This window comes from Pinus tabuliformis, chromosome 7, assembly GCF_031772625.1.
Source record: "Pinus tabuliformis cultivar Carrire ecotype Pingquan chromosome 7, CPIR1, whole genome shotgun sequence".
In the NCBI taxonomy this organism is placed as follows: Eukaryota; Viridiplantae; Streptophyta; class Pinopsida; order Pinales; family Pinaceae; genus Pinus; species Pinus tabuliformis.
Window position 1 is genome coordinate 1525394492 of NC_142293.1, and position 10369 is coordinate 1525404860.

General features: G+C 38.2%; 1 long non-coding RNA gene across 1 annotated transcript; it reads left to right on the forward strand.

The window, feature by feature from the left end:
- The first annotated feature begins 3385 nt into the window (after window positions 1-3385).
- LOC149253643 (uncharacterized) lies at window positions 3386-4080 on the forward strand. Its single transcript, XR_016266222.1, has 2 exons — window positions 3386-3449; window positions 3708-4080. It is a non-coding gene; the product is annotated as an uncharacterized LOC149253643 (long non-coding RNA).
- The last annotated feature ends 6289 nt before the right edge of the window (window positions 4081-10369 follow it).

The window sequence follows — 10369 nt, forward strand, 5'->3', positions numbered from 1 at the left end:
AATTTTCAATAGACAACCATTTTTTTCATAGAATTCAATTTCTCCTCCACACAACTTTGTGATCTTTCCCCTCCAAATCCTCACTCCCTTGCAACCTTCATTGTCCCCCAGTCAAATCATTGCTTTCAACAACATTTTTAATCGCCTTTCAAGAAATTCCTCCACATCGCTAAAAATGATCATCCAAGGTATTGTTGGGACATGTAAGTCTTACCTAATTGGTTTCCTCAAGCATACATTTCTCACCAACGCTACCAATGGGAAAATCCCTCTACTCTTGCTTGCTCCAACAGGTGTTGCAGCCTTCAACATAAATGCACTAATAACACACTTTGGCTTTCAAATTCATGTATCCTCCATACACACTTTAGAAGGTCAATCCATCTTAAATCTCCAAGAACAACTTCAACATGTCAAATACATTCTCATTGATGAAATGAGTTTCATTGGCACTAAAATGCTTGCTCAAATTGATGAACGCTTGCGAGAAGATTTTCCCTTCGATCGAAACACCTCATTTGGTGATTGATCTATAAACCTTGTAGGTGACCTCAGAAAATTACCACCAGTAAAAGATACACCAATGTATGTGGGTACATCCCATGGGAATGCACTTTGGAAGAGCTTTGATACAGTTGTCACACTCTCAACTGTCTTCTGCCAACAAGGCAACAACCCTGAGCATATTGCATTTCACCAACTCCTCTCCAACCTTCGAAATGCAATCCCTACAATGGATGATTGGAAACTTCTCATGACACGTACAAAATCCCTTCTTCAACCTGACGAGCAACAAACATTTCAAAATTCAATGCACCTTTATGCAACAAATCAATTTGTTTCACTGCACAATAAAAAAATGCTTAAAGACTTGAATATGTTAGTTGCATGTTGCTATGCCGAGCAAAAAAACAACATCCTTCCATTACTCAAGAGGATGAACAACTTGATGCAAAAGTGTTAATATTCATTGGACAACAAGTTATACTAACAAACAACTTATGGGTGGAAGCAGGCCTTGTTAATGGAGCGCTCAGGAAAGTTGTTGCGATTTCTTATGCAACTGATTCTAGGCCCCCCCAATTGCCATCATTTGTTGTTGTTGACTTCATTAACTATAAAGGTCCACCATGGGACACTTCAAATCCAAAGTATGTGCCAATCCCCCCCATAACAAGAGGCTCTCGTACATAGTTGCCACTTTGCATGGCATGGGGATTGACAATTCATAAATCACAAGGCATGACTTTGTAGAAAGAAACAATCGACATTGGCAACATAGATCGCCAAGGGCTAACTTTCACAGCCATATCTAGAGTTAGATCATTGTGTGATCTTTGCATTTCTCCAGCTTTTTCCTTCTCCCGGTACTCACACATGCAAGAAAATCCTTATGTGAAACGTACACAACACGAGGAAGCATACCTTGCATCTAAATCTATCCAACAAACTCTATGAAGACTTTCCCTTACAGGTAAATCAACTTCCTTAGCATTGCACTTCAAAATATTTCATGTACTCTGTCATTCAAATACATTTAAATGTGTATACTTATTGATCTACTATTTATTCTGCATATCTTTCATATTAGTTATCTACTGCTACTTTACTTCCATGTTTTCCATTTTAGTTAATAAACTTCTAAATATTTGCTAACACATTCGAGTCTTTTGTCATACAAAAAAAATTATGGATACGTAATATCTCTCTAATCTCTATGGATGTTGCCACGAAATACATCAACAAGAGACTTCACTTCTGGATATACAAACAAGATTCCTATGCCCTTGTAGAATACCTCTATATCGCATGCATCCAACTCTCCAACTACTTGCACAACTTAAAACTTTCATTTTTTTCCTTGTCCATATGCATGAAAGAGATACAATTAGAAAAATTCAAACATATTGGAAAATATGCAATCCTGACCATTTTCCATAAATATCTTCTACATGGTGTTGCAGATGCCACTCATCGATACGTATTTGTGATTAACTTGTACCTCATATGCCTCATCCACATACTCTACATTCCACTATCTGCCTCTGCTTTCTTTTTATAGCTTTCCTTATATAGTTTGCAGTTTCGATAGCTTTTGCACTCCCAAACAATGTCTACTCTAATGTTGTACCTGTCTGATATAGAAGGATGTAAATAGATTAAAATAAATGCCATGATGTTGCATATTCAAATAATTTATAATATTGATGGTTTTTATTTCACAAAATATGAATGTAGCATCTTCAATATTATACTTAAACATATTACAACATAATTATTCAAACTTTGAATTGTTTTTTAGGTACTTCCTACTAGAGAAGCCTAACCATCTGCACAATGTTTTTAAATTAAGTGATCTTTAGAGATTGCACCTCTTTTCTTATTCAATAGTTATTTGTATTTTTCCTACAAACATGACATGGATTTTTCCTTGCATAGATTTATCAATTCTATGTTTACTTTACAAATGGGACAAATAAAACAATAATGCAACAAAATCATACAAACTTCATATTTTATCAATTCTTGTCATCACATTTTTTTAGACCCGCATAACTCCATTGTTGTGCTAAGTAATCATTTTTACATTTCCTAACATGCACATTGACATATTAATTAAGTCTACTATATAATTAATATACCATTTGTATTTTCAACCCTTCTATTTAGTAAAAAAATATCAAATATAAATGTGAAATTATAAACCAAATTTAACAAAGTACAACTTTTTCCAACTTAACTATCCTATCAGCGTACCTTTGCACCATTTTGGTGAAATTTCTACTTTATCCAAGGTCTTACACTCGACAATAAGGTTTTAAGTTGTTTATAAATGCAAGGTTTTTCAGTGCTTTGGTATCTTTCGAGTTTAAATACATGGTTCTTTAGTTCTTATTCCCTTCCGCGTCCTTAACCTTATGGAATATATTTATGCAGTTGTCTATAACGCGACTTTTTGAAAGCCTTTCCGGCGAGTTTTTCCGGTGAAAATCCGGCAGCAATTTATTGGAATCGCAAGTTTGATAGCTAGTTTCTGCACGATCAAAGTGTACCAGGGGTTTTTCAGGGCGCTGAATCCGAATATGCAGTTAAAAAACCATTTTAACTGCAACAAATCATGATTTAATCTCAATTTCTTCCGCCGGATTCCGTCACCAGAATCTCCAAAAAATCGCATTATAGACAACTCCTATATTTATTCCCAACTACTTCACTGAAGTGTCTAGAGACTACAAATGTAGTCACATCGCATTCGAGGAGTACTATTCGTGTTTGACGTGGCAATCATCCGATAGGAGAAAATTAGGTTAGGGTTTTAGTTCGTCGAATGGAAGTGGGGAAGTCAAGAATGTAACTACCCATCGACACTATCATCGCGCCAACGCTCATTTTAACATTTGCGGTTTGGAGGAGGGTCTTTGCAACCAAACCCTTGCTGGCATGTTTAGGTATATTTCTTGACCAGGTGCCACTGGAACAGTGTTTTTCAATTCAATTAATTTTTTATCTGACTTCTTTAATTTGATTGCAAAGTTTTCTAATATTGTTAATACTACGTCTGTCCATGGCGACTTGGCAAGGAAGGAAATAGAGGTCTGCTTCCTTCCAGTAGGTGAATTGTTGTCCAAACACTTTTATTAGTTTATGATATATTTTTGTTGTAGACATTTTAATAATAAAAAATTTGTTGTTTATTTTGGTTCCAGCATCCTGCAGCATGGCCGAGAGGCTACGACTGCCTTCGTTTTCTACTTATAGGTAATAGTGACTTAAATAGTTTACTATGGTCGCAATGCTTGTTACTTTGGGTTAGGGTTTCAAATAACCCTCCTCCTTTTAATCTCAATATTTGTCGACTAGATGTTGCCTGGAATGAATGTCTTCACATTTCTTTGTGAATCACCAGGTTCAATCTTATAACTACTCTAGGTCCCCTACCGGCAACTGAATCCCTAGATTTGATTATCGACTGTGTTGTTTTTAGTTTCATCTCAGACCAATATAGAGATTATTGCACAAGTTCTTTTAATGAGGCTATATGATCGTTAAATACATATATCTTTATCTTTGTGCATTCTTTTTGTGCATTCTTAATTCCAGATAGTACCTCTCGGTCTTATGGATACATTTAAATTACAACATATACTCATACTTACCATGTAGTTATTACCTTATATTATGTCACATGTTTTTTATACCCTTTCTCAGCTTCTATAATATTAACAATGCAGTGTCTTAGTTCTTTAAATATGCTGTGAATGTTTGTTCATTATTGTCACCTAGTTAGTTATTTATTAAGTTAGTTATTTGAGTTCTCATAATATGTGTATGTTGCTGGAATTCGATTCTAGGTTTTTATAACTCTTTAAACTCTTTAAATGAATTATCGTTGTTTGTTTAATTTAATATGATGCTTCTTAGTATTAGGGTTTGTTTTCCATAGTGAAGGAAGGATACATAGCCCACATTTGATCTGCCATCTCCCACATAGCTTCATCGAGCCCAAAGTGCTTCCACTGCACCTTAACTTGCTCGATTGCTCGGTTTCGGAGCATGAGCACCTTTTTCTGAAATATACAGTAAGGCTCCGGTTGGAATTCTCCATCTGGTTCCACCTGCAATACAGAACAGTGAATCACATGATAAACATCCTTAACATACTTCTTAAGAAAATACACACGGAAAACATCATGGATTTCACTATTGGAGGCAGTGCAGGTCGATAGGATACTGGCCCAATCCTTTAAACGATACTGAAGGGTCCACAAAACTGTGGTGTCAGCTTGGCACAAGATCCAATCCGCAAGGAGCTCTTCTTTGGTTTGATGTGCAAGTACACTTGTTCCCCAACCTAGAACTCCTTGAACAACCTGTTCCTATTTGCATAACTCTTCTGCCTATCCTATGTTTCCTTTAGATTCTTCTTGATTAATTGCATTTCTTGTTCCATGTCTGCCAACATATCTGGTCCAATTAACACCCTATTAACTGGATCCCTCCAACTAATAGGAGTGTTACAACTCCGCCCAGACAATGCCTCAAAAGGACTCATCCTCAATGACTCCCGATAACTGTTGTTGTATGCGAACTCTATCAAAGGAAGATACTCTTCCCACTTTTGATGTTGATGCATCACATACATCCTCAACATGTCCTCTAATATCATGTTGACCCTCTCTGTCTGTCCATCTGTTTGTGGATGATAAGCTATGCTGAAGGCCAACTATGTGCCCAAACCTGCAAATAACTCCTTCCAAACGTTTAAAGTGAACTTCGCAATCCTGTTTGACACAGTCTTCTTTCGAACACCATGTAATCTGGCCACATCTCTGATGAATACCTGTGCCACATCGCTAACTGAGAACGTAGACTTCATCGGAATGAAGTGTGCAACCTTTGTTAACCTATCCACAATGACCATAATGGAATCATGTTGTTTCATTGTCTTTGGAAACCCTTGAATGAAATCCATGAAAATGACCTCCCATTTCCACTCTGGAATCGCGATCAGTTGTAGTAGTCCACCTAGATGCTTATATTATGCTTTCACTCACTGAGAATCAAAACATCTAGCCATGAACTCTGCTACATCTATCTTCAGATTTGGTCAATAATAAAATTTCTTCACTACAGTTAATATCTTTTGATAACCTGGGTGACATGAATAAGGTTTCGCATGAAACTCCCTCAAGATCACCTTCTTGAGCTCACTGTTATCCGATACATATATCTTGTCTTGGAACCTAACCAACCCATCTACTGTAAGACAATAATCCATACCCTGTGCACCTGTACCTGTACATTTACTTGTACTGCCACTTGTACCTGTACCACCACCTGTACTTGTACCAACATCCTGCTGCAACATGTGGGCAATCTCCATATACTTGACATCCTGTTGACCTGCCTGCAAGATCCTATCCTATAAGTCTGTCCCATAGGAGCTCATAGTTGCCAAGTGATTTGCCTGTATGTGTCTACTAAGAGCATCTGCCACCTTGTTCTCTTTACCTTTGATGTACCTGATCTTGAAATCAAACTTGTTGATCGTGACCAACCATATAGCCTGCTTGGCATTCAGATTCAGATGGTCAGACAAATACCTCAACCCAATGTGATCACTCATAAGTACAAATCTCATGCCAAGAAGATAGTGTCTCCACATCTTCAATGCATGTATGATCGTTGCTAACTCCAAATCATGCGTCGGGTAGTTCTGCTCATTCTCGTTTAGTTTCTGGGACTCATAGTATACCACCTGTCCATCTTGCATAAGGACTCCACAAGGCCCTCTTTTGCAAGCATATGCGCATACCACAAACTCTTTGCCCAGATTTGCAATCTATAGCACTAGTTCATGCATCAACAACTGCTTAAGTTGCTCAAAGCTAGCCTCACACTCCTAAGTCCATTCGAACTTTTTACCTTTCCTTTGCAATGATATGATAGAATAAGAAATCTGCGAGAAGTTCCTGATGAAACTCCTATAGTAGCATGCTAAACCCATGAAATATCTCACCTGATCCACACTCTTAGGACCTACCCACTCCATGATGGCCCTTATCTTCTTTGGATCTACTGCAATGCCCTCCTTGGAGACCACATGGCCCAAGTAATGTACTTCACTCTAAAAGAAACTACACTTGCTGAGCTTAGCATACAACTGATGCCCCCTCAACAACCTCAAGACTGCTGCTAAATACTCGCCATGTTGTTCCTCATTTTTAGAATATACTAGTATATTATCAATGAACACAATAAAAAAATTATCCAAATATGGAAGCAACACATTATTCATCAAGCACATGAATGTAGCTGGAGCATTAGTTAAGCCAAATGGAACAACAACAAATTCATAATGCCCATACCTGGTCCGGAACACAGTCTTGTAAATGTCCTCCTCTTTCATGCATCCCTAATGGTATCCGGATCTTAGATCAATCTTCGAGAACATTGTTTCTCCCTTCATCTGATCGAACAAGTCATCAATCCTCGACAACAGGTACATGTTCTTGATATTCACTTTGTTCAACTGCATGTAATCAATGCATAATATGAGTGTTCCATCTTTCTTATTTACGAACAATACTGGTGCGCCCCATGGTGACACACTTGGCCTAATGTATCCCTTGTCTAACATTTCCTTCAGCTGCAATTTTAACTCAACCAACTCAGGTGTGCTCATTCGGTAAGGTGCTTTTGATGTTGGAGTTGCCCCTAGAACTAACTCAAAAAAAAAAAGTATACCTCCCTGTGAGGTGGCAAATTTGTAATGTCGTCAAGAAATACATCCATGAACTGCTATAAAACTGGGTACCTGCTCAACACATCCATATCCTCAACTTCCTTATCCTTATCACTATAAATGTGCACTGCAAATAACTTGCACCATTTCCTATGATTATGCTTTGCTCGCATAGTTGTCACCATCCTAACTGATGTAGCTTTCTTCTTACCCTGTAAAACTCTTGGTTCTCCATTGTCATCAACACACTCAATGGTTTTATCATAATACTCTACCTTGGTACTATGAAGATACAACTAGTCCATGCCCAACAACATGTTGTATGAACCCAATGGTAATATATTCAAATGTGTTGTGGTAGGCATGCCATTTAAGTCAAATGCACAAGCTCTTACCCAATGATGAACTCATTTCTTCGTACTTGTAGCCAACTGCCATTTAAGTCAAATGCACAAGCTCTTACCCAATGATGAACTCATTTCTTTGTACTTGTAGCCAACTGTACTAACTAAGACTTTGCATTCAATTCCTTACTCAAACCACACTTATCCACCATGTCAAGACTAACATAGATATAATTAGATTCAGGGTCAATCAAAATAGAAATAACTTGATCACAAAGCTTACCGTCCATCTCAATGATAGATGCCTAATGATTTGCATGTTTGTTATCCAATGTTGCATAGATACGTGGAATACTCTGACCAACATCCCCAACAGTTTGTGCCTCCTACGCACTATATATATGAGGTCTACCACCTTGATTCTGCGGGCAATCTCTCCTACGATGATCCTTGCCACAAATCCAATACTCTATAGGCTTCCATCCTGTCTCCTTGTTCTGTTCTCCTTATTGGAATCCCTGTCCTCTATCTGATGCATTAAACTTCTTAGGTGGTGCGACATTCTCCTTGTTACCTGTTTCCCGAGGTCTTGCGCTCTTTCTGTCCCATTTGCTTTTGTTCTCTGCATTACCTCTCCAGTCTAGCTTAGTCTCAGTTTTTCACTTCGATTGTTCATAGCAATGCCTTAGCTTCCGAATGGCCTCCTCCAATTATCTAGGCTCATCGAACTCAATTCTATCTTTAAATGCAACCAATAACCCACTAATGAACCTTTGAATCTTTGCCTTTTCCTCTATGAGATAAGGCACATACCTTAGTAACTCCAAGAACCTGCTAGTGTACTCATCATCTATCATGGAACCCATCTTTAGCTCATAAAATTATTTTGCTCTGTCATCAAAGTATCTCTCTGACAAATACTTCTTCTTGAATAGCCGCTCAAACTCACTCCAAGTCAAATCCTCCTCATGAATGCATCTGACATTCTTCACATCTTCCCACCAAATGTTTTCTTTACCTTTGAGACTGAATGTAGCCACTCTAGCTTTCATGTTCTCTGAATAGTCATGCAACCTGAATAATTTCCGCATGCCAAGCAACCATGCCTCTGCATCTTGTGGTTTCTTCATCTCTCCATCAAATGTTGGTGGCTTTGCTTTCTTAAACTCATTCGGCAAATATCCCCTATCACTTCTCCTGTAAGGATGATACCGATGATGATCATGGTGCTTATCTAAATTAGAACTAGAATCATACCTATGTCTATCCCTTCTCCTATCTGGAGTGTCCAACCATCTACCATCTCTGATTGTGTCATCTCTATATGATTTGTGACCACCATGCGACTGACTACCATATGCCCCATTAGTTCTATCCTCCTTCTCATAGCTAATCTGACATGGTCCCTATCGCTGCAAATCTAACAAACTTTGAAGTATTACTGCATTTACCTCTCCTTGTTTCTCCTGTGCATGTATGATCATGTCATTATCTACCTTACAACTCCTTATTTCTTCCTTTAAGCTTCTTAGTGTCACTGCCAAATCGAAAGGGTTCCCAACACTATACTGCTCTTCAGATTCATAGGGAGAGTTTTTGTAGTCAACCATCTTGCTATCGATTTGATATTTATTCCTGCAAGGTATATCATGTCAAATAAACCAATTCACAATAAATCAATGTACCTTAATATAACTCGGGGAGGATACCTTGTCTATAAGGTCAACAAATCAGCGTGATACATGTATAACATAATCATGACAACATATAGAAACATAAAACATAAGCATGTGACCATGCAACTGTCATGCTAGCTAGGGTCCAGTCATCGATGCATGACCTCAACAAAAACACACGCCACAACCTCATGCATGACAACCACCACTACATCATTGTACTCTTGACCACATGCAAACATGAACATGCATAAGCAATACGTAACCAACTACACATATGCATAAGCACATATGATCAAGCATGAATGAACAATTCTTGAAACCAAACCTTCAAGAATGATACACGCAACCAAGCATACAATAATGTAGCCAAACATGCAAAGATGTAACCAAGCATACTACAACGATACATGTAAGTGACATAAATCGACATGTAACTAGTCATACACTAATAGCGATGCATTCCACAATAACCGTCCTCAAATTTCACATGATGACATCACTACAACCATGAAGAACATCATGCAAATGCAACAAGAACATGGAATGCAAGTGTGAGAGGCACACATGAAACTGACATGCATGCATGACCAACACATAGCGCATCCAATTTGAGGGGTGAACCATGCTGTGATACCACTTTGTAACACCCTCCTCCCACATCTACCCAAGCAACTGGCTAACCAAAGTAAACATGCGACGAGAGGCCACTATGATATGATTCGACCTCCTAAGTCACTTAAGGAAATGGAATCGACGGAAACACACCATACAGACATTAATCATCAGCTACAAGACCCTCAAGAACCAATCCAATACTTTAGACATCTTGCCTTAGGGTCCTACTGAGATTTTAGACAATTTAAGGCTCATTCGCTCCCATGCTATAGGCATGAGTGTGACCAACAACTCAAAGTCACTCTCATAGGCTTGCCTACTAGCGATCAAAGACCAAAATTGTCAGTGCTATGCCAGTGACCCCGGGATTTGAGCCACTTTTTTAGGCCCAGACCCCAAGTCACTTTCCATAATTGAACCATCTCTTCAATTCAGTAAAATAACATGGAAATTATAGTACTAAAGAAAATACTTGTTGAAGACTT